This window comes from Pelobates fuscus, chromosome 6, assembly GCF_036172605.1.
Source record: "Pelobates fuscus isolate aPelFus1 chromosome 6, aPelFus1.pri, whole genome shotgun sequence".
In the NCBI taxonomy this organism is placed as follows: Eukaryota; Metazoa; Chordata; class Amphibia; order Anura; family Pelobatidae; genus Pelobates; species Pelobates fuscus.
In genome coordinates, this window is record NC_086322.1 from 57,735,580 (window position 1) to 57,760,392 (window position 24,813).

The following is a 24,813-nucleotide window of genomic DNA, read 5'->3' on the forward strand; positions in this document are numbered from 1 at the left end:
CTTCCTTATGTTATGGTGAGCTACATTTCTCCCACACTCCGAGATCAAATAACTGTAAAGGAGGTGGTGTAGGCATCCTTCTCTCCTCAACCAATCTTTCCTGCCCCTGCACTGTCTTTTCTTTCCTTTGAAGTTCACTGTGGAGCCAAATAGAATTGAATACAGGACTATCACAACTCAGTAGGGCAAGGCCGTGGTGTTGCTTATAGTCTCTACTTGTTGCCGCTAAAGTGGTCTATACACATTAATATATACAGGGTGTTTAAGACTTATTGTGTAATATACTTAGTGCCCAAAAGGGCTGTTTCTGGTTACTAGTCCACGTTATGTGATAAGTTAACCTCGAGCTGATGTAATTGGTGGTCTAGCTGTTGACCCTGACCCGGTTCGATAAAGGTACGCTCACCCCGCGGCGGCATAGGGGGAAATGGGGATCGCTGAGGGGTGAGAGGGGTGGGCTGTTTGGTGAGATACTCACTGGAGGGTCCACCTGTCTTTTCTGGGGTGCCAATGGTCCAGGAGAGTGAGGGAAGCTTACAGCAACCGAAGGCAGGGAGGCGACCAACCATAGTAGTCTACATGCTGGAGGTGAGGTGTAAATGATAATGTGGGCATAAATAGTGAATGTATGGTTCTTTGCATACCCCCTAGGATGAGTGCAGATGTCGTAAACCTATACCCACGAACGCCTCTGTGGTGACATTCTGTCATCAAACTAATATGGTGACCAGGGGTCATGTGACCAACCTCATGAATGCCTTTCTTATAGTGGGATAAGCTTTACCTTTGATATGGTAATTGGGTAATTCAATACCTTTACAAGTCAAGTTACAAGAGATAACCACTTCCCCCCCCCCCCTCCATTCCTCTCTGTTCCTTCTTGGCTGTGCTACTGAGCAGACCCTTAAGCAGACATGGGCTAATTTTTATCATGGTGAACTGTGAGTGGGATCTGGTGATGTATGCGTACATAATAATGTATAGAGTTTGGTAATACACCACAGCCTCTTCCACGTAACCCACCTTGGATGGTGGAGAAATTTTGTATATACTTTTGTTCTAGTATAAGGATAATTTGTTTTGTTTGGTTTAAATATACACCTATGTCCTCATATTCCCCATGGTTCATTTGCATTAACACACTATACCATGCCCGGAATCACATGGCCAGTAAAATATGCAACTATAAGTTTTTGTCCAATGGCTGGCCTTCTAAAAAGTGTTCACTATGAATACAAAGGGTCTAAACAGCCCCAACAAATGCAGACTATTGGTACGGGACTTGACCCAATCCAAGGCAGCAATTGTGTGTTTGCAGGAGACCCACTTCTGCGCACACAATCCCCCCAAGTTTCAAATTAAAAACTATAAACAAGCCTACCATGCAATGGCCGATACCAAATCTAAGGGAGTTCCCATATACTTTCATAACGACATAACGGCATTCACCCTAAACAAACAGTATGCAAGCAAGGACGGTAGACTGATAATCGTATATGGTACTTTGAACGGCCTTCAGGTCACAGTGGCGTCATTGTACGCACCAAACGACACCCAGAAATCCTTCCTAAGTATGGCCCTTGGAAAAATTGACCAATGTAAATTAGGACATACAATAGTATGCAGGGACTTTAATTGCACCCCTGACCTGGGGATGGACATGTGCAGATAACATCTCAAACTGCCCCCACAAAAAGCCATCTCATTGGGCGTACACCTATCTGATCTCCTACACACAAAAAATTATTACGACGCATGGCACACCCTTAATCCCACAGATAGAGACTATACATTTTACTCACAGGTACACATGACCTATTCCAGAATTGACTTGTGCTTACTTGACAAAAGTACACTACGACATGCTATTGGGGTGAACATAGGCTCAATCACTTGGTCGGACCATGCACAAACAACTTTAGGTAGGGTAAAATACAACAAATAAAGCTTAATTAAAGTTGTGTATTCGCTAAACAGTGAGTAGACTATCTAAGGGTAAAGTCCATATGTATGAGCTACAACCAAAAAGTTATCAATACTATGGAAGGGGAGAATTGAAATGATCTATACACCAAAACTGCTTCATTAAGCTAAAGTTGTTTTGGTGACTATAGTGTACCTTTAAATGCACCATAGAGCCTTTTCTCAGTTTTTGCTCATTATATATCTACATTGATTCACTTAAGTGATCCCTTACTTACCCTCCCACATTACCCACAAAGCCTTATTGACTTTTTTATTGGTTCTTTCTATTTTCTTTTGCATAGTCCCAGTATATATAATTGTATTCAATAAACTGATTTTTTTATTTTTATTATTTCTGTTGATTATTTAAAGGGACCTCATTGTGCCTTTTGGATCTTTTATAGCCCAATAGACACTTCAGATTTATAATTATGGTATCCCCCTTTTTTTGATCAGGTTGATGGCCTGGTGCATGTGCAACATTTACCTGGGGAAGATATGGCAGCAGGATGCACTATGGAAGAATCCAGTCCGGCAGTGGCAATGTTATGCTGTGGGCAATGTTCGGCTAAAAACCTTGGGTCCTGGCATTTATGTGGATGTTACTTTGACATGTACCACCTATCTAGAGACTGTTGCAGACTACATACTCCCCTTCATGACAATGGTGTTCCTTCATGGCAGTGGCCTCTTTTAGCAAGAGAATGCACCCTGCCATGCTGCAAACAATGTTCAGGAATGATTTGAGGACCATGACAAAGAGTTCAAGGCATTATCATTTCCTCCAAATTCCCCAGATCTCAATCTGACTAAGCATCTTTGGGATGTGCTGGAACAACAAATCAGATCCACGGAGACTCCTCCATGCAACTTGCAGAACTTAAATGATGTCATGGTGCAAGATACCACAGAACTCATTCAGAGGTCTTGTGGAGTTCATGCCTGAAAGCATCAGAGCTGTTTTGGCAGCTTGAGGGGGGCCTACACAATATGAATCAATTTGTGGTTTTAATGTTGCGGTTGATCTGTTTATATTCCTCCAATTGAAATGAAATACCATGTTTGAGTTCACATTGTGAAATATACATGCACTTACTTACATTTTTTTGCACGGCGACGTGAAGGTTGCAAGATCCCTTGCTGCACAAGAAAGAAACAAAAACATAGTTACATTGTTTACTCTATGCTTCAATTCTTGCAGTGGGTATTATCTGGTTTCTGTAGGGAGTGCTTGATTATATAGACCAAGAGTCAGCCACCTATGGCACGCCTTTACCTGGCCAGCCCAATCCCCACTAGACTCCAAGGAAGCTGCCATATGGTAAGCAAAAAAAGAGGGTGGCTAACAACAACAACAGTATTGTTAATGTGTTAATGTAGAAGTGGGTGTTACATTGTGTGTGTTTTGCAGTTTGTGTCTAGCACTGTGATTGTGTAAGAGTGTGTCATTGTGTGTGAGTCTAGCAGTGTATGTGTGTAACTGTGTGTCCTGGCAGTGTGCACTGGAGGGGTACCACAAATACCACAATACCACAAACTGCTCACATTGATTCACATTATAATAGTCCACTGGATGGCACTGTTTAGCCAGATGGAAATCACTGGGGGGAATTGAGACACATGGAAGGAACGGGGGAATTGAGACACATAGTTGAACCAGTTGCAATAAATAAGTCTGAATTTAAAACTCATATCAGAACAGCACTCAGTCCACCTTCAGCTAATCCAGTTACAATAAGCAAGGTGGTCTTCTGGAGAACAATTTCAACATTTAAAGCTGCATACATATAAAATCAACAGCCATACACAACCTCTTCATCTCAAATTATTTCACACTACTTGCACTCACTGAGACCTGGCTGTCCCCTCTGATAGTGCTACTCCTGCTTCCTTATGTTATGGTGAGCTACATTTCTCCCACACTCCGAGATCAAATAACTGTAAAGGAGGTGGTGTAGGCATCCTTCTCTCCTCAACCAATCTTTCCTGCCCCTGCACTGTCTTTTCTTTCCTTTGAAGTTCACTGTGGAGCCAAATAGAATTGAATACAGGACTATCACAACTCAGTAGGGCAAGGCCGTGGTGTTGCTTATAGTCTCTACTTGTTGCCGCTAAAGTGGTCTATACACATTAATATATACAGGGTGTTTAAGACTTATTGTGTAATATACTTAGTGCCCAAAAGGGCTGTTTCTGGTTACTAGTCCACGTTATGTGATAAGTTAACCTCGAGCTGATGTAATTGGTGGTCTAGCTGTTGACCCTGACCCGGTTCGATAAAGGTACGCTCACCCCGCGGCGGCATAGGGGGAAATGGGGATCGCTGAGGGGTGAGAGGGGTGGGCTGTTTGGTGAGATACTCACTGGAGGGTCCACCTGTCTTTTCTGGGGTGCCAATGGTCCAGGAGAGTGAGGGAAGCTTACAGCAACCGAAGGCAGGGAGGCGACCAACCATAGTAGTCTACATGCTGGAGGTGAGGTGTAAATGATAATGTGGGCATAAATAGTGAATGTATGGTTCTTTGCATACCCCCTAGGATGAGTGCAGATGTCGTAAACCTATACCCACGAACGCCTCTGTGGTGACATTCTGTCATCAAACTAATATGGTGACCAGGGGTCATGTGACCAACCTCATGAATGCCTTTCTTATAGTGGGATAAGCTTTACCTTTGATATGGTAATTGGGTAATTCAATACCTTTACAAGTCAAGTTACAAGAGATAACCACTTCCCCCCCCCCTCCATTCCTCTCTGTTCCTTCTTGGCTGTGCTACTGAGCAGACCCTTAAGCAGACATGGGCTAATTTTTATCATGGTGAACTGTGAGTGGGATCTGGTGATGTATGCGTACATAATAATGTATAGAGTTTGGTAATACACCACAGCCTCTTCCACGTAACCCACCTTGGATGGTGGAGAAATTTTGTATATACTTTTGTTCTAGTATAAGGATAATTTGTTTTGTTTGGTTTAAATATACGCCTATGTCCTCATATTCCCCATGGTTCATTTGCATTAACACACTATACCATGCCCGGAATCACATGGCCAGTAAAATATGCAACTATAAGTTTTTGTCCAATGGCTGGCCTTCTAAAAAGTGTTCACTATGAATACAAAGGGTCTAAACAGCCCCAACAAATGCAGACTATTGGTACGGGACTTGACCCAATCCAAGGCAGCAATTGTGTGTTTGCAGGAGACCCACTTCTGCGCACACAATCCCCCCAAGTTTCAAATTAAAAACTATAAACAAGCCTACCATGCAATGGCCGATACCAAATCTAAGGGAGTTCCCATATACTTTCATAACGACATAACGGCATTCACCCTAAACAAACAGTATGCAAGCAAGGACGGTAGACTGATAATCGTATATGGTACTTTGAACGGCCTTCAGGTCACAGTGGCGTCATTGTACGCACCAAACGACACCCAGAAATCCTTCCTAAGTATGGCCCTTGGAAAAATTGACCAATGTAAATTAGGACATACAATAGTATGCAGGGACTTTAATTGCACCCCTGACCTGGGGATGGACATGTGCAGATAACATCTCAAACTGCCCCCACAAAAAGCCATCTCATTGGGCGTACACCTATCTGATCTCCTACACACAAAAAATTATTACGACGCATGGCACACCCTTAATCCCACAGATAGAGACTATACATTTTACTCACAGGTACACATGACCTATTCCAGAATTGACTTGTGCTTACTTGACAAAAGTACACTACGACATGCTATTGGGGTGAACATAGGCTCAATCACTTGGTCGGACCATGCACCACTGACGATTATATTGAAGGCCCCCCACCCGGCTAGAGGACGAGGCACATGGAGGCTAAATTAAGCAATACTAGACAACCCAAAATTTTTTACTGACCTGCAGATCCATCTAGCACATTACGTTTTTGAACATAAACAATGTACGACCCCCCAAACGACCCAATGGTTAGCACATAAAGCGGTGGTGAGGGGTCACCTTATTCAAATGGGCGCCCTAAATAAGAACGCCTCGACAAACAAAATAACTAGAACAAGAAATCATAGAACTAGAAGCCCTACACAAAGTCAACCCAACTAGACAGCGCCAGAAAAATCTCATGACTTTATAAACTAAACTTACCTCCCTACAACTCCACACGACTGAACAGCATATGCGGTATCTAAAGCAAGCTTACTATAGTACAGGAAATAAAGCAGGCAAATGATGGCCAACAAATTGAAACAGAGGCAATTGCAAACTAAAATTCCCTATTTTAAATCCAAACAGGGGATAAAATTATATCATCCTCAGGACATTGTTAATGAGCTAGCAGGGTTCTACGAATCCCTCTACCAATTGCATATAGACCCAGAAACACACCAGCCTACTAGGGAGGAAATAGATACATTCTTGAACCTAATACCTCAATTGTCTCAAGACCAATGTGCAGTGCTCGTGAACCCATTTACGGAGGAGGAGGTTAGGAAAGCGATCACTACACTCCCCAAACACAAAGCACAAGGCCCGGGTGGGCTTTCCAACTATTATTATACAAAGCTAGCGGATCAACTGTCCCCCCACCTCACCACGCTATTTAACACCATTAAAGACTCAGGCATACTTCCGAAGGAGATGCTAGAAGCCTACATAATAACGTTGCCCAAACCCCCGACATTCTGCGCCAATCTCCATCCGATATCTTTACTGAACGTTGACGTAAAACTCTATGCCAAAATAGTGGTGACAAGACTTAAGCCTCTACTTCTCACACTAATATCTGATGAACAGGCGGGCTTTGTACCAGGCAGGCAAATTGGGGACAACACCAGACATTTTCTGAACCTCATAGACTGGGCCAACCGTTCGTCCCGGAGTGGTCTGATCCTTGCTTTCGAAGCCGAAAAGGCGTTCGATCAATTGCACTGGGGCTACATGGAGCGAACGCTAGAAAGAATTAACTTCCCACCAGCTTTCATATCTAGTATCATGGCACTTTATCAACAACCGACAGCTTAAGTTTTTAGCACAGGGTTCCTATCTACACCTTTCCATATATGCAACGGCACGCGCCAGGGATGTCCGCTGTCCCCGATTGTTTTTATCCTATGCTTTGAACCACTCTTATGCCAAATTAACCAGAACACACAAATTCCAAGTTTAGTTACCCCGGGGGTATGAAATTTGCGTTATTCGCGGATGATATTCTCCTGTTTCTTTCGGACCCAACAACTTCAATTCCGCCGCTACTAGAAATCCTGAACACATACGGTAAAATCTCCTACTATAGAAACAATACGGCCAAAACCCAAGCTTTACCCATAAATCTCCCTCAAGCAGTAGTGGCCCCGCTAGAAAATCTATACACATTTGATTGGAGGAAAAAAAAACTGTCCTATCTAGAGGTTCAATTGACTAAATCCCTCCAAACAATTCCAACAGAATACCACTATCCATTGCTACACAAGATTAAAACCTCACTGGTAAGATGGGCTGAATTAGAAGTTTCTTGGTTGGGTTGCATAAACTCTCTAAAAATGATGATCCTGCCTCTCATCCTTTACCTATTTCGTACGTTGCCAATATCACTGCCTACCAAACTTATTAATCAATTTCAATCTACCATTAATGCACGTGTGGAAGCGAAATCCACCTCGAGTGGCATACCGTAATTTAGGGCTCCCTTATATTAAGGGAGGGCTGGGATTACCAGACATCAGGGCCTACACAATTCCAAATTTCTAGTACAAGTCTGGAGATCTTGGAGTTCAACCATAATTAAACCCGATACCCTATTCCATTCTGCACCAATTGAGGTGCTGATGAGCATCTCCCCAGACCTAACGATTAAATCGTGGGTCAAAAAGGTATTCAAAAGGTGAATGATCTAATAGAGGGGGATAAAATTAAACCATTCCCAGTGCTCCAAAAACAATACTCGCTACCACCGAGAGACCTATTTTTGTACATGAGAGTAAAAAACCTAATGTTTTCCAGGTTAGACACAACACATGATGTACTTCCCGAAGCGGTAGTGAATGTACCCTCAATGCTTTCAGCCAAACACTTGAAACCTCTCTCTCTTTGTTACAATGCTCTTCTCCAGGGGCCTGCAAAAGACAAAATGCCCTATATGATCCAATGGGAGAAGGAGCTGGGGTATGAGATACCTCTGTCACATTGTAACGAAGCTATGTCAATTACTAAACGAGCCTCAAGGAGTTTATCACTCTGGGAAGCCTTCTGTAAAATCACCATGAGATGGTACCTGGTGCCATACAAGTTATCGCGAATCTATAAGGAGGCATCGGAGCTATGCTGGAGATGCAAACCACAGATAGGCACTATGCTACTGTCACATCCTGCTCTGTTCTGTGGAGATGGCTGGCCTTGGCTTCTGGTATCCAGTACTCTTTTTACATTTCTTTTTTAGTTTTTCTTGGTTTTTCTGGTTTTCTATTCTATGTCTGGTTTTCTTTATGCTGGGTTTTTTCTGGGTTAATTCCTGTAATAAGTCCCTAGAATTACCAGTGTCCAGGTTTCCTTTAAATGTTTGTTTTATGTTGCCACACCCGTTTGTTTTCCATTTTCCTTTTGTTTCAGTCTGGACCTGCAGCAGTGTTTCAAGTCTCTTCCCTTTCTTGCAGGTAAGTGCTATTGTGGTTTAGTATGGTTCTTTTAGCGAACATTAGGCAGTGTAGGACCTGCCGAATATGGGGTACCTTGGCGTTGTGGCAGGCTTATGCAATGTATGATCATACAATGTAACTAACTCCCCATACTTTTCATATATAGTGCTTAGTTATGTATCCTCTTGTTTTGCCTATTATATCTTGTCTTGTTTTATTTTGTAATCCCAGTCCATGTACTGTCCTGTCCTGCCCCTGTTTAGTTAACGTTCCCTTATGTATTGTGTACCTGTTCTGGGTTTAGCTTCCTATCCTTCTCTGGTTCTGGGGTACTAGTTCTGTCTTGTTTTCATGTTTTGTGCCTGTTCTAGTCTTGCCTTGTTTCTGTATTGGATACATGTCTGCTGCAAAGCCAGTTCCTGGGAGGTCTGCATATCAAGCTCCTAGTTCCTGGGATCCGCTGTAGCTGAAACAGGTTCTTGGTTTGTGGCCGCACAAACACTGGTGCTCAACACCAGGGGGCATGCGGTTACCCTGCACCGTGCCCTGATAATCCACTTCCACGCTGAAGACTCCCACTTAATATCAGGCACTCAGGGGTTCCGGTTTCCGTACCGTCACCCGTGACCCCTACACACATTTTGGGATTGTACGGCCCTGGGAGAATACTGGGACCGGGTGGGGAAATGTTATCTCTGATACCACACTCTATAGAATACCAAAGAAGCCAACCAGCTACCTTCTGCATATCATCCCCGGGCTGATACATCACCCCAACCACAAAGTATTGCTCATCATTCTCACGGTAGCTAAGATAAACTTGGCGTTCCACTGGAAGAGCAAGATGATTCCCTCATTAGATACTCTCATACAGAGGTTGAATACGATAAGTATTTACGAGAGAATGGTTAGCAAAACACAGGGTTGTGTAAGTAGGTATGTGAGAGATTGGGAATGCTGGACCACAAATATTGGAAAAGCATAGGACAGCAACGCTAACAATGAGGAAACTGATAGGAATAAATAGCTTAAAGGGCACCACTTTTGTGTGACTTGAATGTCCGGCCAGGCTCTAGGGTTCTAAGGCCAGGGTATGTGTCACAAGAACTGTTGCATAAGCAATATCAATGTGAACCTAACCCCACCCCCCAACCCCCCTTTTTCCTTTCTGTATTCCCCTCCCTCTGTTATCTTTTTATGGTATTCTAATGAAGCTAATAAGGCTACAATTACCGGAGGACAACAGCATAATACGTTTAAGCAAAGCTTCGATGTCAATCTAGGAAAAATAGTTGTAAATTGTCGTATAGCAATTGTTTACTCTGTTATATGAAAATGTTACAGTTTTGATATTATATGCATTGATAACATTCTCTAATAAAAATTTTATATAGAAAAAAAAAATGTTCCAGAATTGCTGAACGCTGCTGGAGGAAGTCTCCCTCTGCATCTGACTTCCTCTACTATAAATTTACGCTGCGCTCCTACAGTCTGGCTCTTTCCTCTTCAAAATAAAACTACATGAATTCACTCATAACCCCACTCTCCCACGAGCCCAAGCGACTGTTTCATGCTTTTAACTCTCTTATTCACCCTGTTGTGCCTCCTCCTCCCACCAACTTGACTGCCACAAACTTTGCAGCTCACTTTACTGAGAACATCTCTACACTCAGGGAAGAGATCTCTCATCTCTCTCCATCCCTACCAATGTTTCCCCTAACCACACTCCCTCAGCTGTCCCTCAACTGCTCATTTGCACCTGCTACAGCAGAAGAGGTTTCTGCTCTGCTCCGTTCCTCCCGCCCCACCACCTATACTCTCGATCCTATTCCCTTATATCTCATCCGCACTTTGTATCCTCTTGCTCTCCCTCTCACTAAAATTTTCAATCTCTCCTCTCCTCTGGCCCATTTCCTCTACCCTTCAAACATGCAACCATTACCCCTATTCTAAAAAGAGCTCAACGTAATTCCCCATCCAACTACCGCCCTATCTCACTGTGATGGTAGTCACTATCACTGGTGATGGAAGACAGACACTATATGTAGGTCCCAAGATTCCTTTTGTGTTTTGGTCACCCTGTGCCCATTATTGGTGCAGGGTATATTAAATGTATTGCTTGTATGTGCCTCTCCCCATCCCCCTTTTTCCTGTCCTATTGTTTCCTCAACAGCACATTGTCCCAGGGACACTGCCAGACCAGTTTAAACTAGCTCCTCCTCAATATCCCATCAGCCCTTGTTATTGCCTGATCCCACCCTTCCTTGTACGATAGTGCTCTATGTAACCTATTGTATGCAAATGAGCCTGTGGGGGCCTAAATGTGTGTGCTATGTCTATTAAAGTTAGTTGCTGTTTAACCTAAACCAAGTGTTGTCTGGTGTTTGGGGAAAGGAATATAATCTGCTGTAGCAAAGTGTGTCCAGGGCTTTGAACACAGTAGGCTGGTCCAGGTTGGAAAAGACCCTCAGTGATCCCAGTCAAGCCTCGGCGACTGGGTCTGAAGTGCTCCAGGGTCCCTGATAGCTACTAGGTAGCAGACTTGGCAGAGGTACTTGGTCAGAGTACTGGAGCTCCGTCACACTCACTACTACTGTTTGTCAATCTCGCATACACAACTCTCTCAAGGATCTTGGAGGCAGAGTTCCTCCAATCCAACTCTCTACTTGACCCGCTTTAATCTGGAAACAGCTGTGACCAAAGTATGTAATCGTCTTATCACTGCAAAATCTCATGGCCACTACTCTATCCTAATTCTCCTCGACCTTTCTGCTACTTTTGACACTGTTGATCATCAACAGCTTCTTCTCATCCTCTGTAATATCGGTCTACGGGATAGCGCTCTCCTCTCATGGTGCTCTTCCTACTTCTCTCAATGTTCTTTCAGTGTGTCTTTCTCTGGCTCTGCCTCTTCTCTCCAGTCTCTCTCTGTTGGTGTTCCCTAAGGGTCTGTCCTTGGTCACCTATTGTTTTCCATCTACAATGCCTCCCTTGTACATGCTGCTCATGCCGCTGTCCTCTCTCGCTTTGACTACTGTAATTCGTTTCTCAGTGGTCTTATGTGTTCCCAACTTGCCCCGTTACAGTCTATAATGAATGCAGCAGTGAGCCTCATCTTCCTGTCCGCCCGCACCTCCCACGCCTCCCCGCTCTGTCAGTCCCTACATTGGCTTCCTGTAAGATATAGGACTCAATTGAAGATCCTGATACTTGCTTACAAATGCTTCTTCGACCTACTTATCCTTACTAATACACAAATATGTCCCATCTAAGCCACTACGTATAACCTCTGTTCCTACTCCTACCTCTGATGCTCGCCTTAAAGACTTCTCTAGGGCTGCACCATTCCTATGGAATGCCCTTCCCTTCACTGTTAGACTTTCACCCAGTCTCCACTCCTTCAAAAAAATCTTTGAAAACTTACTTCTTTAGGAAAGAATATCAATTAAACTGAACAGCTTTCTCTCCCCGCACCCTGATTCCTCTACTGCAACTGTCATCAAAACAAAAAACACTAAGCCCTCAGTGAATACTTTCCTAGCAACATACTTTTCTACCCTACCCTTACCTTTTGTGTCACTATACCCCACTCCCTCTAGCATCTAAGCTCATTGAGCAGGGCTCTCAATCTTAATCAATGTGTCCAACTTGTCTGGTTACAAATACGTGTCTGTAAGTCCACCCATTGTACAGCGCTGCGGAATTTGTTAATGCTTCATAAATAATAATAATAAAAGGCACTGGGGGTAATTGAGACACATTGAAGGCACTAGGGGGGATTGAGACACATAGAAGGCACTGGAGGGTGGGTTGAACCACATGGAAGGCCTTGGCGGGGGGTAGAGCCACAAGTAAGGCACCTGGGGGGTGGCTTGGGTCACATGGAAGTCACTGGGGTGGAATTGAGACACATGGAAGGGACAGTGGGGATTGAGACACATGGAAGGGACTGGGGTGACATGGAAGGAGGGAATTGACAAATGGAGAGGCTGAGGGGAAATTGAGACACATGGAAGGGGGAAATGAGACCTAAAGCGTCTGGGAAGGCTGAGACACATGGAAGGGGGGAATGAGACACATGGAAGGGCTGGGTGGGTATGAGACACATGTGGGGGTGCCCAGGGTAATTTTTGCACTGGGACCTGATGGTTTCTAGTTACGCATCTGATTAATGTATATTTCTATATTCCCTTTACTGTTGGTGGTATAGGTGCAGGAACAGTAGGAGATATGCTGCAGGGTTGCACTCTGTGTTCTCCTTGTGTGTGTGGTCTATTCTGGAAGGGGAATGGTTGTGATGTCACTTCCCATTGCCCACTGTAAGATCAATCACATTGATACCATGGTTAAAACTGATAGGTATGTATATTGCCTGTCAATAAACCCGCACTATGCTACCAACGTTAGGGTTGTATTTATAGTGGTTGGCCCTCTAGCCTCATATAAAAAGAGCACATGGTGCCAGTAAAACAAATCGGCACTAAGTTAAAAAAAAGAGAGCACAGAGCAGATCAAAAGATTAAGAGATATAGGGCCCCACACTTTGGACAAGAGCCCCTCAGCTCTTCCAAGTGACACCCTTAAGTAAGAGTTATACAGAATGTTATTTAATGCATTGAAATGTGACTGTTCTGCCTAACATGATTTGGAGTCAGAATAGTTCATCAATAAAAAAGCTACAATATAGACTTTAATCATTATCTAAGAGCTGACCAATCAATGAAAATTTACCTTGTTGGTTGTGAGGGTTTATCTATCAGAAATTAGAATTCAAAGTTTTTTGACTCGGCTGCTTTATTACTTTCTAACCCAATTAAAATAGACCATGGTTCTCTATATCAGACTTAGCTACTCTATGAAACTTTTCTGTTTCTTCTGGCATTATTAGCTTATTAGATTTGATCACTTTGGATTATATACTTATCTATGAAGATTTATTTCTAAAATATGTTCTCTATTCTTACACTTTTGAGAGAATTTTCATTGAGCTGCTAACATATTGTTAATTTACATACCTCTAATAAGACTTCTAGTTTAACATCTTCACATGTAATGCTTCTTTTCCAGGCTTTGCTGGGCGCTCTTTCTCCATGAGATTCAAATTCCTTGACCGTATAAAATGTTTCACGTGTCTGGATACACTTGTCAGTTGATGATCCTGTGATATACAGTATATCATATAATTCTGGATACTAATTCTCTAAATTTTGTTGTAAGGTTAGTGTTCGGGTTATAGTAGGTTTACAGCTGGTAAAGGGTTTGCATTAGGATTGGTGTATTGTTAGGGTTAGAGTTGGGGTAGGATTAGTGTTAGGCCTGGTGTTGGGTTAATGGTGGGGTTAAAGTTGGTATGGGGTTTTTGTAGGATTGGGGATGATGGTAGTGTTAGTTCTAGGATTAGTTATAGTTATGGTTTAAAATAAAACACCCTAATATTTTCAAGAGACTATATATATATATATATATATCAATATCTATATCTGCAGCCACTGACTAATATTGTCCACTATTGCAAAGTATGTTGCATGTTTCCCTAACTCATCACTATTCAAAATCTACAGACGTTAAGCTGTTTGCAATAAACTAATTAAAGCAAAATCAATTGAAATAGCTAGTTACAACACATGCTTTAACACATGCTTTAAGTGGTTTCCTCAAATTCAATGAAAATGAGACCTATAAGACTACTCAAGTCTCAAAATTATTAAATCCCTTTATAGCAAGCATCTTTAGTGCTTAGTACTTATACCTGCTGCAAATGAGATGCATAGCCAGACACCAGCTTCTGGTAGTGTTCCTGATAAATCTTATCCCTTTGCTCATGTGCAATGGCCTCCAGCTCAGTAATATTCTTGGGTTTACGTGCTTCAACCGTCTTCTTCAAATTCAACCAGAGATTTTCTATGGGGTTCAAGTCAGGTGACTGTAATGCCCAGTGTAGAATTTTCCAGGACATCTTCTGCAACCAAGTCTTGTTGGAAGGTCCAATGACACCTAAGCTTCAGCTTCCTCACAGACGGCATGATGTTTTCTCCTAGGATTTCCTGATACTTCAAAGAATCCATTATGCCATACCCACGCTGCCGATTTCCAGTGCCAGAGGATGCAAAGCAGCCCCAGACCATTAGCAAGGCACCACCATGCTTAACCTTCCAGCATGCTTCAGTCTTCTTTTTCCAGACATGATGCATTGGCCTGAAACATTTCAGTTTTGTTTCATCACTCCACAGAACAGAATCCCCAAAATGTCTGTGGCTTATTTATATGATTTTGAGCATATTGGAGCTGATTTTTCTTTGGCCTTTGGGTCAGTAGTGGTATATGTCTTGGAGTTCTGACATGGAAACCTTCTGTGTTTAATATGTGCCTTACTTTGCTCACAGAAACCTCTTGGTCTTGCTTTTGCAGTCACTTGAGGGTTTTTCACAACTGGCCTTCTCAGAAATCTGGTTGCAGTCATTGGTAGCTTCGTTTTTCTTTCCCGTCCAGTTAGTGTAACCACTGTTCCTTCCAAATTCAACTTGCAAACTATGCTTCCAATGGTGTCTCTAGGAACATACAATGCCTTCACTATATTTGTATATCCTGTTCCTTGTTTGTAAAGGGCAATGATCTTTTCTCTTAACTTTGTGGATCATTCTTTTGACTTAGCCATATTTCGAACATGCAGTTAAATGTAACAATCAACAAACCCCTAGCTAATTCAGATATTTCAAGTGTTGCAGCTCAAGCACACCTGGTGCAACTAATGAAGCCCTTGGTTGATAGCATCAGGTGTGCTTGAGACAACACCTGTTTTGCATATTTGTGCCAATGTGAGGGATTTTATTCAGGGATTGAATAATTTTGAGACTGAAGAAGTTATTATAAGTTACATTTTCAAGTGAATTTGTGGAAACCACTTGAAGCTTTCATTGTGTTAAACTATTGAAATGCTTTTGTTTGATTTGTTTATTGACATTAAACCTTATTTTTAATGTGGGTTGAAAGATTTTGAAATACAATTGTATATTACACTTAAGAAAAAAAAAAAAAAACAACAGACAATGGGACAGAGATAGATGCCGAACAGAATGGCTGCATGAGAAGCGAACTCTGTGGTGCCTGAATCTTAAACAACACATTTATTCTGACATGCAGCGCTACTAAGCATCCTGAACGATAAAGCAATCAGGTCCCACCATGAACCTCTAGGCATCTTTGTGGCAAAAGGTCCGAAAAAATAATTGACAGTGGAAGAGTGCTCGCAAGATGGCGACCAACTAAGAGCAGAGTTTCAGGTGGGGATTTGTATAATTTGTTTTTATTGTGGCTACTACCATATTGGTGTAGCTTTACATACCAGGAGGTCCCTGAAGAAGTCCTTATAGGATGAAACGCATAGGACCTGGTATCATTTTATTGTATCTTTTTTAAATAAAGCAATATATTTTTCCACCTTTCCTGAGTCCGGCACCAGTACCATTGGCAGTAAGGAAGTGGCTTTAGCCCCCCACAGATCGGGGGAAGTACCCTTGGGCGAGTTACTCTCATCTTTCTTGTGAGTTATACCTATTATGTGCACTTTTTTATGTACCGTATATACTCGAGTATAAGCCGAGTTTTTCAGCCCATGTTTTGGGCTGAAAAACCCCAACTCGGCTTATACTCGAGTCAGAGTCTGTATTATGGCAATTTGCATTGCCATAATACAGACTGGGGGGAGAGGGGGGCTGGCAGAGCTGTACTTACCTTTCCTGCAGCTCCTGTCAGCTCTCTCCTCCTCTGCGCCGTCAGTTCAGCACCTCGGTCAGCTCCCAGTGTAAGTCTCGCGAGAGCCGCGGCTCTCGCGAGACTTACACTGGGAGCTGACAGAGGGAGCTGCACAGACCGCGCGGAGGAGGAGAGAGCTGACAGGAGCTGCAGGAGAGGTAAGTTACAGCTCTGCCAGCCCCCCTCTCCCCCCACTGAACTGCCACTGGACCACCAGGGAAGGAGAGCCCCCCTCCCTGCCATATATCATGCAGGGAGGGGGGACGAAAAAAAAAATATAAATAAAAAAAAAAAAAAATTAATAATAAAAAAAAAGGGGTATAAGGACCACTATGGGAGGGGGGGGGGGTATAAGGACCACTATGGGAGGGAGGGGGGTATAAGGACCGCTATGGGAGGGAGGGGGGGGTATAAGGACCACTATGGGAGGGAGGGGGGGGATAAGGACCACTATGGGAGGGAGGGGGGGGTAAGGACCACTATGGGAGGGAGGGGGGGGGTATAAGGACCACTATGGGAGGGAGGGGGGGATAAGGACCACTATGGGAGGGAGGGGGGGGGGTAAGGACCACTATGGGAGGGAGGGGGGGGATAAGGACCACTATGGGAGGGAGGGGGGGGGATAAGGACCACTATGGGAGGGAGGGGGGTATAAGGACCACTATGGGAGGGAGGGGGGTATAAGGACCACTATGGGAGGGAGGGGGGGATAAGGACCACTATGGGAGGGAGGGGGGTATAAGGACCACTATGGGAGGGAGGGGGGTATAAGGACCACTATGGGAGGGAGGGGGGATAAGGACCACTATGGGAGGGAGGGGGGGTATAAGGACCACTATGGGAGGGAGGGGGGTATAAGGACCACTATGGGAGGGAGGGGGGTATAAGGACCACTATGGGAGGGAGGGGGGATAAGGACCACTATGGGAGGGAGGGGGGTATAAGGACCACTATGGGAGGGAGGGGGGTATAAGGACCACTATGGGAGGGAGGGGGGGATAAGGACCACTATGGGAGGGAGGGGGGGGTAAGGACCACTATGGGAGGGAGGGGGGGGATAAGGACCACTATGGGAGGGAGGGGGGGGGATAAGGACCACTATGGGAGGGAGGGGGGTATAAGGACCACTATGGGAGGGAGGGGGGTATAAGGACCACTATGGGAGGGAGGGGGGGGATAAGGACCACTATGGGAGGGAGGGGGGGGTAAGGACCACTATGGGAGGGAGGGGGGGGTATAAGGACCACTATGGGAGGGAGGGGGGGATAAGGACCACTATGGGAGGGAGGGGGGGGGTAAGGACCACTATGGGAGGGAGGGGGGGATAAGGACCACTATGGGAGGGAGGGGGGGGATAAGGACCACTATGGGAGGGAGGGGGGTATAAGGACCACTATGGGAGGGAGGGGGGTATAAGGACCACTATGGGAGGGAGGGGGGGATAAGGACCACTATGGGAGGGAGGGGGTATAAGGACCACTATGGGAGGGAGGGGGGTATAAGGACCACTATGGGAGGGAGGGGGGATAAGGACCACTATGGGAGGGAGGGGGGGTATAAGGACCACTATGGGAGGGAGGGGGGTATAAGGACCACTATGGGAGGGAGGGGGGTATAAGGACCACTATGGGAGGGAGGGGGGGATAAGGACCACTATGGGAGGGAGGGGGGTATAAGGACCACTATGGGAGGGAGGGGGGGATAAGGACCACTATGGGAGGGAGGGGGGGATAAGGACCACTATTGGAGGGAGGGGGGTATAAGGACCACTATGGGAGGGAGGGGGGTATAAGGACCATTATGGGAGGGAGGGGGGGAGGGGGGGGTATATGGACCACTATGGGAGGGATGGGGGGGATATGGAACACTATGGGAGGGAGAAGGGGGATAAGGACCACTATGAGAGGGAGGGGGTGGGATAAGGACCACTATGGGAGGGGAGGGGGAAGTAAGGACCACTAGGGGAGGGGAGGGTAAGGACCACTAGGGGAGGGGTGAGTCAGGACCACTGGGGGGGGAGTGAAGGAACACGGGGGTGGGGAGGTAAGGACCACTGAGGGAGGAGGAGGGGAAATCAAGACATATGGGGGGGGGAGGGGGCGGCAAATTTTTTTTTGCCTACGGCGGCAAATATCCTTGCACCGGCCCTGCACACACTGCATTCACACACTGCATTCATGCACACACACACTGCATTCATGCACACACACACTGCACTCATACACACACACATACGCACACACTGCATTCATTATACACACACTGTAAATAAATATTCAATTAATATATTTTTTTTAGGATCTAATTTTATTTAGAAATTTACCAGTAGCTGCTGCATTTCCCACCCTAGTCTTATACTCGAGTCAATAAGTTTTCCCAGTTTTTTGGGATAAAATTAGGGGCCTCGGCTTATATTCGGGTCGGCTTATACTCGAGTATATACGGTATATACAGTATTATACTATTATTGTTTTTTTTTTTGTGGATCCACAGCTGTATCCTCCATACTTTTTGTACCTATCTAATAATCTTGCCTGCTGCTAGGCTGTTTCACTAATGACCACTTGTCTCTACCATAAATTAGCTAGCTTTTTGTTACCTTAATTAAGCATGATTGATATCCTGCAGCAGTTAAACTTCATCCTCGAGTGGCATTTTCCTCTTGAACTTCACAACAGTTCTTTCTTACCAACTTTCTCACTGTTTAGACCTATCTGATATTTAAAGGGAGTCCACACTGGCCATAGAAAATCTAGCTTTGACCCCTCCAGGATGTCTGCCCGCGCTTTGTCCGTGCAGAGTTCCAGCCCCAACCACCATTAACCATCTCGATGGAGTCCACACTTAGGCCATAGAAAATCTAGCTTTGACCCCTCCAGGATGTCTGCCCGCGCTTTGTCCGTGGTTTGCATATGCTGGCTGTAGGTCTTGCACAACCGGTGATGTGATTGATAGGTGGGCTGTACAGAAACTGAGGGAGCTTATACCCCGTTGATCGTGGTGAGTTGTGACGGGCAGGACGGCCAGAGTGCCGAGGTCCAGACAGGGGCCGCGGCCTCTTGCGCCTTCTCCTGCGCAGCAAATCATGGGAGTAACAATGCATGCGGTGTCAGCCAGCAGGAAGAATCCAGGAGGCTGTGAATCATCCCACAGGAGTGCTGGTGAGTCACCGATCCGCAATCTTCTTCCAGATGGAAGCCCAGATGGGGTCAAAAGCCAAGAATAGTGGGTCTTTGCATGTGGTTGATTGCAGGAGAGCGCCTAAGAAAATGGGCCCTGGGGGGGTGGCCATCTTGACAGCTAGGCCCCAACACTCCAGTGATTCGTATAGCTAGCTGAAATGCCCATGCCAATGGGGACCGGGATAACCCCCACCGGTCCACCTCGATTGTGGCTGTAGGCTGCTGAGTAGTCAAACATGGGCTACCTCTGCCAACCACTGGTATACAGGTGTCAGACAGTCAGCAGGATGCCCTACAGAGTTAGTAGCAGTAGTTTGCTGAAAATAGTGCAATTTTGTACAGTTTTGGGATGAATAAGTGGTTTTCTCTGTGGAGCTCCAACAACATGCGACCATCTCAGTCAGCAGTGCCAATATTTAAATGTTCTTTTCCCTCTACTTAAGGCTCTTAGCACAACCGATGAATTCAGGATACTAATAGTAGCAGGTAAATAAAACCTTAGATTAATATCACTCATTGTGCCAAACTAACTCCACGTTAAAAAATGTCATATCACCTTTGAACGACCATCCTTCCAGTCCTCAAAAAGTAAGATATTCATCACCACAACACATAACATCCAAATTAATCGCAAAGCGACCAAATACTTAGGGGTACATCTGACAGCAGATCCGACCCAACTATACACACAAAATTACGTACCCATGTTCAAAACACAAATACAGGACCTGGATAAATGGGTGGATAAAAATTAACATTCTCCTACGTATTCTCTTCTTGTTCTAGGCCCTCCCGATCCCCATCACAAAATATGACCTCACCCCACTACAGAAGGCGATTGGAGAATTTATTTGGCGCAACAAACGACACAGGATATCATGTAACATACTTTACCGATCGAAAGCCACTGGAGGTCTGGGAATACCTAATCTCTTTTACTATTAGCCGCACAAGTTTCACAGGTAGCAATGTGACACATGACCCCTGATGAGAGAAAATGGGTAGACCTTGAATCCCTACTCATGGGGTCAGATCTACCACAATACTATATTTGGCTGCACAAAGAACATAGGGCAATTGTGCGTACAGAGTGACCTGCTGTCCTGAATTCCATAAGAATATGGGACAAATACGCCCAGAAGTATGACCTAACAACACTACCCTCTGTCACGTCTAAACATTTGTTATGAAGGAACACAACTGCAGATTTCGTATAGTTTGAATATTTATTAAAGAAAGTAAAAGGTAAAGACTTTAATTCCAATTTACAGGTACTGTAGCTTTAAGTAGTAAACGATAACTGAAGTCCACAATTACAGGCACTGTAGCTTAAGTAGTAAATGATAACTGAAGTCCACAGTTACAGGCACTGTAGCTTTAAGTAGTAAACGATAACTGAAGTCCACAATTACAGGCACTGTAGCTTTAAGGAGTAAACGATAGTAAATTGCAGACACTGAATCAATAAGGAGTCTCTTAGTAGAGTTAACGGTTTAGGTGATAAGTAATTACAATAGCTGTTCCATATTTTAACTGAAGCAAGACAGATGCAGATAACTGATATGAAGTATGAGTTGAAGTTAGCTGTAACGGGATTGTTTTTACCGAAGGACTTTTGGAGACAGGTAATAACAGCTTTTAGATGCAACTCTTATCACATTGGTTTTACTTAGCTTCCGGCATATAGAACACTGGTTCCCGAGATCTCCTCAGAGGCGTATGAAGAGTGTTTAATCTTTAGTCGTGGAGAGGTGAAGGGAACTTTGCAGAGTCTTTCAGTCCGGTCTGGTAGCAGAGGCTTTCACAACGAAGTTGTAGCCGGGTTGTGAGTAAGGAACGTAGTTCAATAATCCAGCCCTGATCAGCTGGTGCAGTCAGATTAAATAGGCAGACCGTGTCATAAAGGGGTGTGGCTAGGCTCCGTGGAACCAGGAAGTAAGAGGATACCATAGTTAAGGCATGACAGTACCCCCTCTTTAATGAGCAACCTCTGGGTGCTATTGACTTGGTTTAGAAGGGTAACGCTTGTGAAATTTGGAAACCAATTTGTCAGCATGAACGACAGAGGAGTTTTCCCATGTATCTTCATCAATTCCATATCCTTTCCATCTGATGAGGTATTGTAAGGAGCCACGATGGATCCTTGAATCCAGTATACCTTGAATTTCGTATTCTTCTTCACCCTGGACCAATATGGGATCAGGAGAAGTAGTGACATTTCTTTGGAAAGGGTCAGGATGATGAGGCTTCAACAAGGACAATTGATTGGATCTTTGGCATACAGAACAAGATTTGACATAAGATTCGATAGTTTGGTCTTGACAAGGCCACCAACAGTATCTTTTAGACAATTCAAGGGTCCTTTTCATACCTGGATGACCTGCCAGAGGAGAATCATGAATAAATTCAAGTACTTTAATTCTGAAAGAGGGAGGTACATAAATCCGGTCTTTAAAATAGTAGAGACCGTTTTTCTTGGATAATTTCATTGATTTAGGAAGTTCAAGAGCATCTTCACTGAGACCTTTAATGTCGTCAATAAGAGAAGATAAGATTCCAATGACTTTAGGCAAAGGAGGTTCTTGAGGAGTTTTGTGTTGAGAAAGGACAGCTCCAATTGCAAATTCCGAAGCATCCGTTTCAAGGACATAAGGATATGAAGGATTTGGAAGTTGAAGGATAGGAGCTGTTGTAAACTTTCTCTTTAATTCACCAATGACTGTAGGAGGAGGAGACTCCAGTTCGGTGTCAGAACAACATGAGGTTTTAGCTGGTTCTTTCGTAGACTGAAGAATTGGAATTTGCTGTAAACATGTTTCTTTACAATAATGTGAGTTAAAGGTGAGAGAGAAAGGAAACCATGAGATTTGAGGGTTGTGGTTCCTTAACCAGTTGATCCCTAATATAATAGGAAAAAATGGTGATGAGATAACATCAAATATAAGACTTTCCGTATGAGTATGATTGATGGTTACTTTTAGAGGGACGGATTCATGAAGTATTGGTCCCGATGAGATGAGGGACCCGTCAATCACTTTAACAGGTACAGAAGTTCTTTTACGAACACAAGGAATTTTATTCTTTGTTACAAAGGCTGAGTCGATGAATACTCCATTTGCACCGGAATCGATAACAGCCTTGGTTATGATTCTTTTATTGTCCCACTGTAATACAAGAACGATAGGGGACATTTGAGTATTTGCTGTAGAGGGAAGTACACTTAGGATGGAAGAGGCATGAGACTGCCTTCTGCCTTTTATCCGTTTTAATGAAGGACAATCAGAGACGAAATGAACTTGAGAGGCACAATACATGCAGAGGTTTAACATACGTCTTCAATTTTTCTCTTCAGGAGTGAGGGGACTTCTTATTATCCCTATTTCCATAGGTTCGATTGGTTCAGATGGGTTGTCAGGAGGCTTTGGAGCCCCTATTTCCATAGGTTCACGTGGTATGGAATTCTTATCTGGAGCTTTTGAGGGAGTGAAAGGTTTGCGGTCTTTTGAATGTGAAAGGGCTTTTTCGGCCTTTCTTTCTCTTAATCTTCTGTCAATGCTGATTGATAGGCGAATTAGAGCGTTCAAATTAGTAGGGAGTTCTGTTCTAGATAATTCATCTTTTACAGCTTCCGATAAACCAATTCGAAACTGGTTGCGCAATGTGATGTCATTCCATTGCGTTTCTATAGCCCATCTTTTGAATTCAGCAATGTAATCTTCAACGGGTCTATTTCTTTGCTGTAGTGTTCTGATTGTTAAATCAGCTGTAGCTTGTTTGTTAGGATCTTCATAGAGAAGAGACATGGCTTCAAAAAATTCATCCAGTGAGTCTAAGATGGGGTCGTCGTTTTCCAGAAAGGAATGGGCCCATGACATAGGTTCACCTCTTAGAAAGGAAATAACCGAACAAACTTTAGTTCTTTCTGTAGGATAGGATCTAGGTTTCAAAGCAATTAAAAGTTTGCAAGAGTTGAGGAACTCCCTGTATCTGGAACGATCTCCATAGAACTTTTCAGGGTTACACACAGCAGGATCACTAGCCGAGTGCAGAGTAGTATGAGGAGTATGAGTTTGTAAATCTCTGATATAAGTGAGAAGTCTTTCATTAGTAACTTGCAGGTCTTGCACACTTTGGGCTAGTGCATTAACTCTTTGATTCAGCGTAGCTATAGTAGAATCGAAATCTGCTGGATCCATTACAATGGCTGGATTATTCTGTCACGTCTAAACATTTGTTATGAAGGAACACAACTGCAGATTTCGTATAGTTTGAATATTTATTAAAGAAAGTAAAAGGTAAAGACTTTAATTCCAATTTACAGGTACTGTAGCTTTAAGTAGTAAACGATAACTGAAGTCCACAATTACAGGCACTGTAGCTTAAGTAGTAAATGATAACTGAAGTCCACAGTTACAGGCACTGTAGCTTTAAGTAGTAAACGATAACTGAAGTCCACAATTACAGGCACTGTAGCTTTAAGGAGTAAACGATAGTAAATTGCAGACACTGAATCAATAAGGAGTCTCTTAGTAGAGTTAACGGTTTAGGTGATAAGTAATTACAATAGCTGTTCCATATTTTAACTGAAGCAAGACAGATGCAGATAACTGATATGAAGTATGAGTTGAAGTTAGCTGTAACGGGATTGTTTTTACCGAAGGACTTTTGGAGACAGGTAATAACAGCTTTTAGATGCAACTCTTATCACATTGGTTTTACTTAGCTTCCGGCATATAGAACACTGGTTCCCGAGATCTCCTCAGAGGCGTATGAAGAGTGTTTAATCTTTAGTCGTGGATGAGGAGAGGTGAAGGGAACTTTGCAGAGTCTTTCAGTCCGGTCTGGTAGCAGAGGCTTTCACAACGAAGTTGTAGCCGGGTTGTGAGTAAGGAACGTAGTTCAATAATCCAGCCCTGATCAGCTGGTGCAGTCAGATTAAATAGGCAGACCGTGTCATAAAGGGGTGTGGCTAGGCTCCGTGGAACCAGGAAGTAAGAGGATACCATAGTTAAGGCATGACAGTACCCCCTCTTTAATGAGCAACCTCTGGGTGCTATTGACTTGGTTTAGAAGGGTAACGCTTGTGAAATTTGGAAACCAATTTGTCAGCATGAACGACAGAGGAGTTTTCCCATGTATCTTCATCAATTCCATATCCTTTCCATCTGATGAGGTATTGTAAGGAGCCACGATGGATCCTTGAATCCAGTATACCTTGAATTTCGTATTCTTCTTCACCCTGGACCAATATGGGATCAGGAGAAGTAGTGACATTTCTTTGGAAAGGGTCAGG